Source organism: Pinus tabuliformis, chromosome 3_2 (assembly GCF_031772625.1).
Source record: "Pinus tabuliformis cultivar Carrire ecotype Pingquan chromosome 3_2, CPIR1, whole genome shotgun sequence".
NCBI classification, from domain to species: Eukaryota; Viridiplantae; Streptophyta; class Pinopsida; order Pinales; family Pinaceae; genus Pinus; species Pinus tabuliformis.
Window position 1 is genome coordinate 1,287,918,897 of NC_142302.1, and position 15,726 is coordinate 1,287,934,622.

At 33.1% G+C, this 15,726-nt stretch overlaps 1 pseudogene; it reads left to right on the forward strand.

Moving 5' to 3' along the window:
* The first annotated feature begins 2,492 nt into the window (after positions 1-2,492).
* LOC149185449 (protein RRC1 pseudogene) lies at positions 2,493-4,177 on the forward strand (annotated as a pseudogene).
* Positions 4,178-15,726: the final 11,549 nt, after the last annotated feature.

Sequence of the window (15,726 nt, forward strand, 5' to 3'; positions counted from 1 at the left end):
TAAATGTTAAAAATACAATAAAACAATAAAGAGAAGATATCATGGAATGAACATTGCAATTATAAAAAAATTGTTTACCTGTCCATCAATGTCTTATAAGGAATTCCTAAAACATTTGCTTGCCGAAAATAACCATTAGGTGAAAGAATCACAACATTAAAAACCATAGGAATACCTACTAGAAACGTTTCCAAAGTTGATGGCTCAAGTGCCTGAAGGATCTCCAACAACAAGTGAATCATATCCAAGATGTGATCTGCATTGTCTCCCCTTCCTTTTTCCAATCACATTTCATGTAACCTGCCCACAACAAATTTAAGTAACAATCAAATTAAGGCATTGACATTTGTTTTTATCTTCTATATATATAAAATTTGAATCTAATTTGTTTTGAGAACATATTAATTCGTATTTAAAGACTTCCTGTCATGAGAAGGTATCAATCAAGTAGGACATCAGAGAAATCGACCTCAATGAGGTCCTCTAACAATTTCTACAATATCAATATATGTCTTGTTGTGATATCTTGGATAGAAGAAAGAACATATATGCAAAAGAAAAAACCATATATTACTTATGTTCAAACTATGTATATGGTGTATTCTTAGGTAGCTTTTTAAGATGTCCCTCTGCCTTTACCAAATCAGATTGTAGCTTAGTTAAACTCTATATACTTTCATTCATCATCAATTTCTACAAGATAAATGTCATGCATTATTCTTTCCCATTTCTCAACATGCTACATATGATAAATTGAAATTCTTATAAAAGCAAGAACAAACCCTTTTCTAACCAAAACAAACAAACAAACAAACAGTGGCTCTAATAAAACTTCACACCTCATAAATTACTCTGCCATGTGCTTAGACTAAAGGTAATATTCTTTGAATCATCTTTAGGTCATATTTAACGAGATATTTGTATGTTTACCATGATGTCAATTTGGTGCTAAAAGCAATATATAAATCTAGGTTATTATTAGTGAAATTCAAGTATAATTCAGAAAAATAATGTCATTGCAAGGTATGGAGAGAGAAACATCTTCATAATTAGGATTCTCTATTTTACTTTGATTTGAGTTGAGTTTGTATTTGAATATATAGTTTTCTCTAAAGAAGTGAAATAGAAAGATGAGAATTGAAATAGCCCTATGAATTTTTAATCAATTCATATTATATATCTCTAAAACAGTCAGGTCATCCTTCTCTACTATTTGATAGAGATTTATTGTGCATAAAATAATAATGAATTAACTATCAAACACAATGATGCAATATATTAACCAAGTAAAGAAAAATGGCATGACTGTGGTATTTGTGTGCTCAAAGGAAATCCAACAATGACTGTGTGCTTTCTTTATCATGAAATAGTATTGAAGACAAATGTCGGTTCAAAAATTGAACTCCATTACCAATAGGAGATGGTCGTGTTGGGTAAGGAAAGGATGAATTGAAGGGCTCAAGGTCTAGCTCCAATACATAGTTATCCTTGTCACTACAAAATACAAAGCTATCATCATTTGCTTATCCACATAAAAATAAAAGTGAGTTTGTATTTGTGCACTTGTAATAGTATATGAAAAAGAGAGAACTATTGGAAATCAAAGTGTGTCATCCTTTTATCCAACCTACACAGAAAAAATATATATTCAGTTGTTTACTACAGTGGAAATCAAATGTAAAAACCATTCAACTCGATATTTACACGACATAGGCGTAATGAACTAGTACAACAGAAGCATGCTAACTTAGAAACAAGAGATGATAAAAAAGAATAATGGAACATTGTTTCTTGCCACATAATTGGCATGCGTAAAAATTCCACAAAATCTATTGAAAAAATGAGAAGAACTTATGGTAAAAGAACATATCATTAGCGTTTTGTACCCTCTTTAACACCTGTAACCCACGGAAGTAGAGGAGGCTAAATGTAGCAAGATTCCAATTGTGTGGGATATAAAAACAAAAATATGGGAAAACACATATGCCAATTCATGAAATCGCACTCTAAATAATAGAACATGTTAAGGATAGTAATGATGAAAACAAACCATGTATGAAGATCAAGCGCCTTTAACTTACACTGAGATTCAGATTCTCCACATTTTCTAATTTTATGAAAACAATAAAATATATCTTGGGTCTACAACTAAAAGACTACGGTTTGTCCTTTCTAGAAATTACTTGAAAACTTATATAGTCCAGAGGTTTTGCAGATCCAAATCTCAACATTGTACCTGTAGCTTTGATTGCTCCAGTTTGGTATACATGTATTTTGTTGGCCTGCATACAATCAATATTTAGGTGCTTTATGATTCCATAAGAACTGACCCATGATAAAGGTAGGCTAAAACTTGACTTTTTAAAGAAATCCCTCCCTCAAATATTTGTAACATGATTTGTTTCACACTTGTGAAAAAAATATGCACCTTTCACTGCAAGCAATGAATCTTTTAGACATATTTCCACAACAATCTTGTTTTTCAATTCGGAATGCGTCTAAGTTCCCCCACTTGTGTGATTAAATTTGAACACGTGCATGAGCATGAGAAAGCCTCAAATGCAACTTACGCTGTTAGAAGTTCCAGGAGAGTGGACCAAGAACACACCTTAATAGAGAGCCAGAGAGATGAATATGAGGACATGCTATGTGCTTTAACCTTGGAGAGAAATCAGATAAAAGAATCAATGGGGTTTTCTCTAGATAATGCTGACGCAACTAGCGAGGTAGTTGAGGTACTTACAGAGTCTTTGACTCTAAAGGAGATGCCTATTCCAATTAAATTTGCAAGGCTCATGTTAGTGTATGATATTCTTCACAATAGTAGTGCTCATGTGAAAAATGCTTCTGCATATAGGACAAAGTTTGAACCAACGTTGCCTAATATTATGGAAATGTTTAATGACTTATACTGAAACATCATTGGTCAGATTACAACAGAAGATTTGAGGGAGAGAGCATTGAAAGCTCTCCAGGTTTGGTCAGAGTGGTTTCTCTTTTCAGATGCTTATGTTAATGGATTGAGGGCCTACCTTTCTTCGATCTGGAAATTTAGGTGTCCCTCCTTTTCATTCAATATCTGGAGATGCCCCACCATTAAAGGACCTTGATAGTTCTAAAGCCAATCTTACAGACATAATAGAGGGATATGGTCCAAATCAAGATGTTTCTCTAGCAATTGGATAGGGAGAAGCAACTTGAGAATTGTTTAGTATTCCTCTTGTGTAGCCTGAAAGACAGTGTAGAAAAAATGTTTATCTATTAATTGTGGTAGTGAGGTAATGGTTTCTTGATTTCTTAGCTTAGAAGAAGCAGAGAAGCATAATAACCAAGGTCAAGATGAGGATGTTAAGTATGGGTATAACTTTGAAATCAGAGGGAAGCATGTAAGAGAAACTAATGCTTATTTAAAATTGGGAGGGGGAAGGTGGAGCACAGGTGAAGAAATAAAATCCATACTTGATGATGATAAGGACTATATGTCCAGATCTAGGAAAAATGTTCAGGAAGAATCATCTTTATGGTCACGGTATGAGGAACGTTGATCAGGGGATGCCTCTTGCAGTGGAACTTTACCAAAAAATGTTGGTGTGGTGGGGACCTCAAAGTCATCAATCCCACAGCCAGATCTAAAACCTTTAACATGAAATTCTATGAAAACACATCATGTATTATAGGCTTCAAAGTGGACTTGTGAGGATGGTGGAACTAATATAGAGGACAAGGCAGAGCTTAAGGGACTTGGTTTGAATTACTCTTCTTCTGGTAGCAATGACATATTTGGGGGTTCTGGGAAAGAAGACAAACAAGAAGTCACAATGGACAACATTGCTTCTACTCTTAATGACAGTGGAATGGATGAAGGTCGCAGGTGATTCTCCTTACCTCGAGGATGCTAATTTATTTTGTTCCTTTATATATATAACATCTGGTTTCATACTGTAAACATGTAATATCAGGAAAAAGTATACGTCAATTGGAGGTAACACTCATGGAGTATCCTAAGTATCTTGAAGAATGTGACACTAAGAATGCCAAATAAATTCAAAGAAAAGTCTCTTCCCACATAAAGAGATTAGAAGTTGAATGTGGGTTAATAGATTATATGACTAATAAAGACACTAGATCAGATTCTAGATACTACAGGCATTCATATGGCATGGGAGGTAATGCATGAAATTGTATATCTGTTGGATTGCATTCGATTGAAGTGGGTTCCATATGAAGTCTTTGGTGCTTGGAAATTGCAACTCATTTAAGTCAGGTTTATAACAAATGGTATCTACATGATTAATATATTTGTGGTTACTTATTTTTCTTTTTGGTGGGAACCGTACCAAGAGTCCTTCACACAGGTTAAGTAAAGAAAGGGAAAGAGAGAATAAGGAGAAGGGTTTTGATGGGGATGGGGAATGAGATCCTGATACTATTTCTGTTTGTCATGAAAGAGATGGTAATAGAGATAGGATTCATGATTTTTATGCTGGAAGGGGGAGAGGGAGGAGTAGTAGTAGAGAACATGACAATCATGACAGGGATAGGGACAAAGACATGGATAGGGGCAAGGGAAGAGAGGGATATGGATCGTGATAGAGAAAGAGAGAGGGAAAGGAAAGGGATAGAGATAAGGAAAAAAGGAGCAAAAGAAGCTAGTCATTTATTTTAGTGTCTTTTGGTGCTAATATGTCCTCTCTACATTTTTATTCGAGTTGTGATATCTATACGAGTAGGTAGTTTGATTTCATTTTTAGGCTTAAAGAAATGTTTCTTCGCCTTCGAGGTTTTGGATTCAAGTTATAATTTATGACCTGCATGATTAATGAAAAATTCCACTATTGAAATTCAGTTTGATGCAGAGTTGTCTCATAAGCATACTAAGGTGGTTTCAAAGTATAGAAGGTGACTTCTAAAAATGTTTCATTTCTCATGTAATAGAAATTGACTGTGATGTGCATGCATTAGAACCTTATATGTGAAATTGTTGTTTGTTATATGTTCTCTCATTTTTTAGGTGCCATTGATGAGTTGTCAAGAGCACCAAAATATGCACACTTATGATGGTGATTAGCTTCCCATGTTTCAAATGGTTTTGTTCTTTAACTGGCTATCCTTCTAAAGGAGTATTCAAACCAGCTGAGAGTTTATGCAGTGGAGCATAAATATTACCATATTATATGTATTTTCTCTTCTGAACTCAGAGATCATGGAAGTGAATTATCTTAAATACATTGTCATTATCATGTGACTAAGCGACATGTTTCATGGAGTCTACTGAGGGATCTTAATTTTAATTTCTCCATGATTGCAGGTGTCGTCATTAGTGAAAGTATTTGATTTCTAGCCTTTTTATTCCATTTTTGTGTTTTCCAATTTAAATGCTTTGAAGGTTGTAAATCCTGTAGGCATTTTAGTCTCTTTTCAAACATTTTTTTTTATAGATTTAACCAGTGCAGATACTGATATACTATGCAAAAATGATATTAAACACAAATATAGTGGTGAGCATTTGAAAGATGAGAATGCTTGTAACAGTTTGATAGGCGAGCCTAACTATTTTAGAATCAAGCCATGAAAATATAATACTACATGCAAGGATGATTTGATTATAATAGTCATTAGTAAACACACCCTTTTTTTACTAATGCTTTCATGAATATATCTATCCTACATTTCTTTGTGTGTTGATCAGTTTCTCCTTTTTTAGTAATTATAGATAAATATTGAAAAAATGCTTGAAGGGTAAACTTAGAATATTTCCCTTATCCTCTCATAGGGGTGAATCTAAACATATTCTTACCATCATAAATTACTAGTAAACACCCCCAATTTTCAACCAATGTTTGCATGAATATAAGTCACCCTTCATATGAAAATTATATAGAGAATCATATTTCAATATTAATGACCATATATATGATTTTGAATTTATTATTAAAGGCTATCTTTTTATTTTACGCTTGGGCCTTATTTAATGTGTTAAAAAGCCTTGATGAGATGTGTAGACTTCAAAATTGATTTCTAATACCTTCCAAAAAAACTTTGATTGCAATTATCACACCATCTTGAAATAATTTTGTTTAGAGTCACATGGACTAGTTGCAGAACATGGAATCAATCTTTAGTTTTACTTGAACGATGCATCACAACTTTGGATGAAAGAAACAATATTTTATATATCCCATGTAGCCCTTAAAGCCATCCCATAATACTCAAAATTTTTGCATGGATGATATTTAGGGATCCAGTTTTACAAAATTTATAAGCTATGCCTGAGCAGATTACATTTCCGATCTGTTAACAGAAGAAGAGAGTCAAAATTCTAGATTTTAGAAGTCGAGGAAAGACAGTCTTTATTTTCGGAAATGAAGGAGTTGCCTAAGTCCCATGAGGAGTCACAACAATTACTTCATACTCGTCAAAGCGATGAAAGGGATGAGAGTTTTGAAGACACAAAATTGGCTATTTCTAAAGAGGATGTTGATATTCAACCACCTGCTATTATTCAATGAGGTTACGAAGCCTAGGCCAACCTCCTAAAGTAACTATGGGATCTTTAATTCAGATAGAACTGTTGCTTACAATCTGGGATTAATTAGAAGATTGTCTACTGGTTCATCATACAAGTTGAGGAAAATATCCGCAACAACACTTGTCCGTGATTAACACCACATTTTCTCAAAAATTAAAAGCAAAAAAACATCGATAAAATAGAAAAAGGGTTAGGAGATTCCAATGTCCATTCACAAATACAAGGATTGGCAGCAAGAATTACCGATTGGTATTGTTTGAGTGAAGACAAGGTTGCCATTTCCATTTCCTCCGATATCTAGCCATTCAATACACATCTTTCATGTTTTGTATTTGTAGGCATGCAACAGGAAGATGGGTAAAACATTGGACGACTTGCTTGGGAAAGGCTTCAAGTCTTCAAAATGGTATTATTTATTTGTTATGCCCAAACTAAACGCTTTATTTTTAGGCTACCATTAATTTCAGGGTTAGTTGGAAACATAGACTGAATTACAAAAATTGGGGGTCTGGTTCTATGTTTTCCTCCTTATTTATATACTCTTAGCAGCTTCATAAATTCCTCTATGTACAAACACTTCAAACCCCTACACAAGAAATATTCAAGGCCCAAAAATTAGTTTACAAACCCTAACATAGGAATCATATATGCCCAAATTTCAATCACGCTCGGACACATTGCTAGGAAGTCGTCTCTTCATAAAAAGAAAGAAAAGGTTTAATGCCTCTAAACTTTACCCTTATTTACAAAGTAGGTAGAGTTTGTAAAAACATCTCATATTCTCCAATTCAAAGTAGGATTCTTCCGAATCAGATCTAGGTGGATATTGGTGGCCACCTGCCTATTCCACTTGGATCCCCAACACTGTCTCTTTCAGTTTTTTGGTTTCCTTAACTGTAGCACAATTTACTATTTTTGACAGTTTTTTCGGGTTGTGAACTTCTAGAGCCTTTTTGAGGCCCTAAACAACATTTTTAGGGAAAACGAAGAGAATGAAAACATTCCAAACAAGATTTCTAGTTGGTTTTCGTCCTTCTCTTTGAGATCTTCGAAATGAGGTATTATGATAGCCAAACGGAGATCGTATGCCAAAGTTACGACCCCGGGAAGTTGATGTGCCAATTTACCCAAACTAGGCCCACAATTTTGGCGCATCATCTCCTAGGGTTAGGTTTTTGGATGTTTAGGGTTTTTCCTTATTTCTCAATAATAAATAGGCCTTTGAGCCTCATTGTAACACAGTTTAGAGGCATGTAGCCGCCACATCTCTTCTCAGAGATAAGCTACCATCGCCCGAGCTAGTCTTATTTCCATTATGCTTGTAAAAATATTTCAGTATTTGATATTAATGAAATGAAGTGTTATTTCTACTGCATCTTTGTATTTATGGTTATATTTGTAATTTGTTGCATTCCTGTTTAAGTTCGGATCAAGATCTTTAAATATTCAGAAATCAAAATGCCAAACAATTATCATACAATTATTCTTCAACATACCTCGAATTTGATAGGCTCAAAACATAAGTTTGCTTGCTAGGAAGCAAACAATTCAGTACCTTGCACAATGCATACACAACAGAAAATGAATTGCTTAAAATGGTAATATGATATATGCAAAAAATTATTCTACTTCTTTGAAAGTGAAAAGAGCATAGAGGAAACAAAAGATCCATTTATATTAATTTTACACATGCTATGGAGTACAATCAGTGAGAATATAAAATATTCTGATGTCTTCAGTCATGAAAAGTAAACTGGGTATCATAATTTTTGGCCAACATGTTTTTTGAGTGAACACTTCCCTCATCATCATTAGCAAGAAACAACTAAAATCTCATACACACTACCACTACCAAGATAATTCCTCCAAGTGGGCTCTTAATACACCACACTCCCCATGTGTCTTGCATGTGAGGAGTTAATATCCAGAGTTGAAGGATCCTAGTGACACCATCATTGATGGCTCGATGCTCCAAGTTTGATATCATTTGGTTATTGCATGGGGATGTAACCCTTGTCATTTCCATTTAGTTCGAGAGCTTCAACCCCCAATTCTGCTCCCTGATTCATTGTTCCATCTGCCTCGCCATTTAATTGTCTCATGACATAATAAAGTGAGGCTTCAAAAAAAAAATTTAATTGTAGAATAATCCTTTTCACCCTAGGGGGACACATGGGATCAACTAATGATTGGAATTTTGAGATCATTCTAATTACTAGCATGGAATCCCCAAGAATATTAAGTTCCCTGATGCCATGATTCTTTGCAATGTCCAAACCTTTCTAGAGTGCTAGGAATTGTGCTTGTTGTTAGTGGTCATGCCTAATCTCCATGCATATCTGATTTCTTCTTGTTCATCGGGGGATATATCACCCCTCTCGGTCTTGCTGCTCCTTAAAAAATAACTATTATTATTAATGATAAAAATAATTAATATATAAGTTAAGCATATATATACATTTAAAAAAAAATTGATTATTGTCATCCTTATTTATCATGGAGATTTTTAATCTATACAAAGGCTTTGTTACAATAGCACGAGCCAATATCATGGCTTATGAATGGCACATGCCCAAAAAACCACCACCATATTTTTTAATTAATGAATTTAATTACAAAGGAAAAACACATAACTACTTTATAAATAAATCTCAGCCTTTAATTTGTGTATACTATTAAGAATATAAATATTTTGCAGAGGTTAAATTTTTACCATTCACCTAATAATTTTTTATAATTAAATTAAAATTTTGAAAATAATATTCCAAAATAAACATGCTTGTCAATATAATTAATATTTATTTATTACAATAGAAATATCTATAAACATAATTAATATTTATTTGTTATAATTAAATATACACACTTTATAAAATTAATTTTTATTTATTATAATTAAATGTAATTGAAATTAATTATAATTCCACATAATTTAATAAAAAAGATTAAGGAGTTAAAGGTTCAAAATGGTTAAAATTATTTTCCTTAAAGTCCAGGTAATTATAAAAATACTTTTCTCATAGACCTCAATTAAAAGGATATAATTTACATATAATTTATATTTTTAAATATTCTTCTCCACTCCTTATAATTTTTAATATATACATTTTTTACCCTAACAATTACAAAGTAGGTATGCGTTTTTATTATTATAAATAAATATTTGGAATTATTTATCTTTTAGTGATTAATAATGGTGAAGCTTTTGCACGTTGTTTGATGCGATGGCCATAGGGTTAAAATGTAAAAAAATATTTAATATATAACTTTATTTAGTTTTTATTAAATAATAATTTAATATTAGATTTTAGGTTTTTGTGATTTATAGTGTAGTAAGTATATTTGGTCAATGTTTTTAATTAGCTAATGTGATTCATCTTCAAGATAAAGGTGAAAAATTCCATAAATCCTAATGAATAAATAGCAAGGATACATCAGAATTAGTCATTAGGAAATTGGTTATTTAATTAATAAAGTTAATATTTTTTTTTTTAAATTTTAAATTTTAAATTTTAAATTTTTAAATTCTAACTAATTGTTATAAAATTAACAGTTAATTATAAACAATTATATCTATATATATATATATAAATATAAATATAAATATAATAACCCATTAAGAAATTATTAATAAAAAATAACCAGAATGAAAAGATATTAATAATATAAACTAATAAATCAATAAATGGAATAATACAAATATAATTATTTATTAAAAATATTAAAATATTGCCCACGGGGCTTTGGATTGACGGTGAATGGGTGCATTGTTAAGGCACTCCTTGCGATAGGTCACCGGTTCAAATCCCCCGTGGGTACTTAGGTTAGTCTTAAATTAGAAAAAAAATAAAAATATTAAAATATTATATATATTAATAATCAAAAGTAATTATAATATTTTTATTATTTTATTAAATATATTTTATTATATTAGTATTAATATAGGTTAATTTTAAATGTCTTTTTATTATATTATTAATAATAAGTATATAGTGTAATTAATAGATGAAAATGATCTTTTTAAGAGTATTTTTTATTATTATCAATTTTGCTCAAAATTTAGTAGAGGTTTTTAAGAATCATAAGTCTAAGTTGTTTAATTTGCAACTTTCTAGTCTTTCAAGAGTTTTTCAAGGTGTTAAATCCATTTATAAGGCACAATAATATATTTTGATACATTTAATAGGGATGTCATCCACAAATATGGAAAAATATCTATTGAATTTCTTCATAGAATTTTCTTTTCAAAAAAATCTAATACATTGGTGTAATACTTGAACCCTCTTTTACACACCTTCAATTTCCCATATAAAATGAAATTAGAGTATTTAATATGATTTGGAGCAACTTCTTATTAAATAATGTATTTCTTATATAATTGAAAGCTTAAACTTCACACATACACCATCCCTCTACATTATAAAAGTTGCACACTCATATTAATTAAATAGTTGGTAAATGCCTATAGGAATAAATCTGTAATAAACATCAAAAGGCTTACTTTATCATACAACTCAAGTTGCTAAAATTAAAAAAGTCATAAAAATTAACTAAATTATAACTTTATTAAAAATATAGCTATTATTATTATTAACGAAACAATTACTTTTCTATTATAAAGTCTAGATTACATGGTCAAAATCATTTACATTAGGTTTAACAAAACTTGCTTCAATTAGTTTTGTTGCTGACACATTCCATTATAACTAGAGTAAGGCCTTCTTACCTTGATGGGCTCTATGAACTATGATTCTACATTGATATTTCCTGTATGTCATAAAATTTGCCCCAAAAACAAAGTGTATTTGCAGTACATAAAGAGACATGATTAAACAAACTTGGTGTTTAGACGATTTAATCACTTTTTTAATTTGACTGAACCACAATCATTTAATTGTCAACTAAGGTAAGTCTTTTTATTTCAAAGGAGTCTGCAATGTCTGTGTCGATACATAACATCCAGGAAAAGAAATGAAAGAAATGTCATTGAACACAATTACAGAACTTAAAGCACTCATGCAGAAATTTAAAAAGACATTCTACAAGAATGAAACCCACTCACCACACTTCATTTTTTTCTCAGAGAACATGCACGCCACACATTATTAATGAAAATATAGCAGTTGATTAAATATTGTAGTTCTAGCCAATCCAGTGTAACATCATTTAATGAATCCGAAAACATAATTGCATCTATGCTACAATTTATACAAAAACAATAATAAATCCACACTTAAAAGAAAGAAAAGCAATTAATCTACTACTGCTACAATCCCTGCTAAAGAGGAGGGCCCTTCCTCCCTAGCAGGGTGCAGGGATAGAATGAAAACTAGTTAAAAACTCAACACGAGATCTGTGTAAACATCACCAGATGTGTTATGTATTAGAAAATGACTGAAAGTTACAAGATCAAAATGCTGATATTGTTCCTGTGTTTCCATCCCCTTTTTTGGACCGAACCCTTTTTATAAAGTTTTACAACCCCCAAAAATTAGGGAACAAATTAGTCATGAGAATCTCATGATTTTCATGCTGATCAATATTAAGAGAAAAATAGAAATCATTAAAAATAGTTTCCAAATAAAATCCCTATCAAAGTTACAACATTGTCTACAATCATAAGCTCTCAGATACTTTAACCGCCCATAGATAATTTCATGATTCTCAACAATTGTATTTTATGACAGCAACCACGGTCCTTGGCAGTTGTGGTGTAACAAAATCCTCATGGGGCAACAACAACTTCGAGGTGTAATAACAAAACTTTAGAATGTAACATTAAATCTTCAGAGTGTAACAACAAGTAACAACATCAGTTGTTCATCCCTTAGTCCTTAGTATATGGGCAACACCTGGAAGAAAAATAACGAGAAGACCTCTTCCACAATTACCTTCGTTAGTCATCCCAAAAAGACATCACTTCATTCGACATTTAACAGAAAATGGAAAATTAATATGTTGGAAAAATGATTGCTCTTATAGCCAGGGAAAGTGGCATTTGTGACATAAAGTTCATAGGTTTAAAGAGAGAAAATGATCAAAAATAGGGAAAGAGGTGTCTAAGATATGCTTAAAAACTGCACCAAACATATCCCCCCAACTGAAGTCACTACATGTCCTCATGCAGAATGTTCAGGTATCGTTGTTGTATCGCCAATGTAAGTCTCTCAAACTATAAGAACCAACAATATCTTTGTCAACTGATCTGTAACCTTGAGTATCCATCACCTGATGTGGCCATGATTCATCTTCATAATCACACAATTGATAATGGGGCTAATAGTCTTCAACCAGAATCTAGATCAAGGGATACTTAAGTTTAAGTCCTCTCTAGAAAGATCCCATTGTTTTCACAATTTGGGCATACTCCTGGACTCATGTAACATCATCCAAAAAATTAGAAAACTCAAAAGGATCACTCTCCTGCAGACTTGCACTACTAGCCTCTATACATTTCAAGCATCCAGCCAATGCTCGACTTTTGCTTCCATTTTTGTAACTCTGATATCAGAGAAAGTTTCTCTGAACACCACCCTGCTTCAGAATCTCGTATTATCTCATGTGCAACATTGTTAGGGGGTGTAACAACATCTCATGATTCAATATGTTCTGCTTCAGCTGTTGGTTCTTGTGTAACAACAGCTTCATCAGCAGGTTCTTGTGGATCAACTCTTACCTCTTCTTCTTGACAAACCTTTGCCTCAACTGCTGGTTCTTGTGTAACAAAAACATCGTCGACAGGTTCTTGTGTTTCGGTTTCCAAGTCAAACACCGTGGGATGCTCTGTTTCAGTTGCTGGTTCTTGTGTAACAACATCGTCATCAACGGGTTCTTGTTTAACAACCTCCCAAGGTTCCATTTGGGTTTCTTCCGAGATGGTATTTGAAGCACAAACTTTATACCCTGTTGTTGCTAAATTCTTAGCACATGTTGTACATCCAAAACCTGGTATAGTTTCTATTCTCATCTTGTCAAAAACCTCCGCCAGAGTATCAAGATCTAGGACCCTTGTTTCGACTTTATTACCCTTTATTTGTTGCCTTAATTCTTTATTTTCTTCTTCTAACTCTTAAATTTTACGCAGTAGGGTTTGGGTCTAGTTCTCACTGGTGAAGGAATCTCTTCTTTCTTGGCCTGTTCCTCTTTCTTTTGCTTCCTTGCATCCTCATGCTTGCTTGACCTCTTTTTGGATGGAGGGGAGGGTTCTGGCTGGGTGCTAACTTTGACCCTCCATTTTGGTGTTCTGCCACCTATTGGCTTTTCTAGCGACCTTTTCTTGATTTTTCTTCCAGAGGTTTGCCCTTGCTCCTTAGCTACCCCAACTTCTTTCTGAGTGTTAGCGGGGGTTTTGACTTGTTTACGGCGTGAAGTCCTTGTCTCTTTTCTCATGAAATATTCCTAGCTTTGACCTTGCCTCTCCAGGGCCTTCATTAAGATTAATTTTATAAGGTCGTGATTGGTGACACAACTTTCCCTATGTGAAGAAACCTTCACATCAACAGACATATGCTTAAAATTATCCACCAGGAAGTAAGGAAGGTTAATTAATTACCTGTGGCGGAGATGTTTTAACAGTGGAAAATGATAGTTAAACAATATCTCCACTCATCCTTCACATGTAATATACTTAATGATGAATAAATCAACATCTCCCCATGGCTGAGGAAGCGACATTCGGTTAATTCCTTTGCCCTTCTTAACCAATTGTTACCCCCCTTGCAGAAATTCAGCTTTGAGGGAAGGGTTGTTGATTTTCTGGTTAAATCATTTATTTCCTTCAATTTGCAATGCTGATACTCGAGCGATTTCTTCCTCGGTGACTTCCAACTTCAACCCTCTAACCTCCGTCTGATTCCTGCTCAAATTCTTAGCAAAATCCAGGGCAATAGTTTCCTCTGACCCTTTGAGTCGTTCGAAAAATTCGAACCACCCCGCTTCCTTGAAAATATGACATTCTTTCGGGAAATTCTCCAATGCCTTTGTGGAATTAGGCTCGTGCCTTACCGCTACTCCCCCCATCTCTACTTCAGACAATACCCTCTGTGCTCTATCTACTTGCTATCTGAGGATTATGTGAAATGAATATGCTTCGTTTGGGAGAGATATCGAGGCAGCGAAGGAAGAGATGTCAGATCAAGGGGTCATACGATATGCGTTGTCATCTCATTATTAATCCGAGGTCATGGAAATTTGACTTAAATATAATTTAAAACAATGGCACGATTGACATAAAAAGGTGATAATGATTGCAAGATTTGTTAATTATTACAAGGCCTATCACTTTAGGTCTGGTTAAATTATGGATCATGAAATTATTCACCCTCCCCCAATTTTTAATGCAATGATCGTCCTCAACTACCAAACGAAACACCATATTAATTTCCATAATCGTTAAATAAATAAAAAGCAACACACCTTTTGAATGAACTACCAGTGGTGATGTGGTGGAAAAGTATTGGCGATGTGATTGATTCCGGCGACAGTGTACAAGTTATGTCATTTATTTTGGCGGCATCATACTGGTGATATCATTTATTGAAGCAAACAGTTGTGCCCAATTTGTTGCTGCAAATTGTTAGTTGTTACAGGTGTAACAACAAACGTAATCGCTATTACTACTCTTTACAAGAGACCTCTTATTGACATTACTTTTAAGGGTACTTTAAAAAAATTTAAAAAGAAGGAAAAAAACTTAAGCTTGTAACAACGTAGGATAAAATATATAAAATAAATTATGTTGTTACAAGGAAAAAAACGTGTAACAGCCGCCACATAATGGTTTTCAATTGTTACTATTATCTACCTGCTCCCTCATAAGAGGTTTTCACATGCAATTTTTTATTATTTACTTATTTATTTATTTATGTTTTCTATTATTATTTTTTTTTTTGTGTATCAGCCACCAACAAAAGTTGGTTTTAGCTGTTACACTTATTGAAAATTAAAAATTTGGCAGCGCAGGAGAATTTTCCACCACCCCAGTAATTTGAAGGTCAGATTCCGAGATAATGTTGACAAATGAATCCCTTGAAGCTGGTTTATGATATAACCGAGGACGATGCCCATTAGAAAGTAATGGTGTCCTAGCACTATCGATGGTGACTAAATTCATAGTCCCATTGTCAAATATTTTATCAACTTCATAAGGACCTAGCCATCTAGTGCATAGCTTCCCTTTGAAATCCTTGAATCACGAA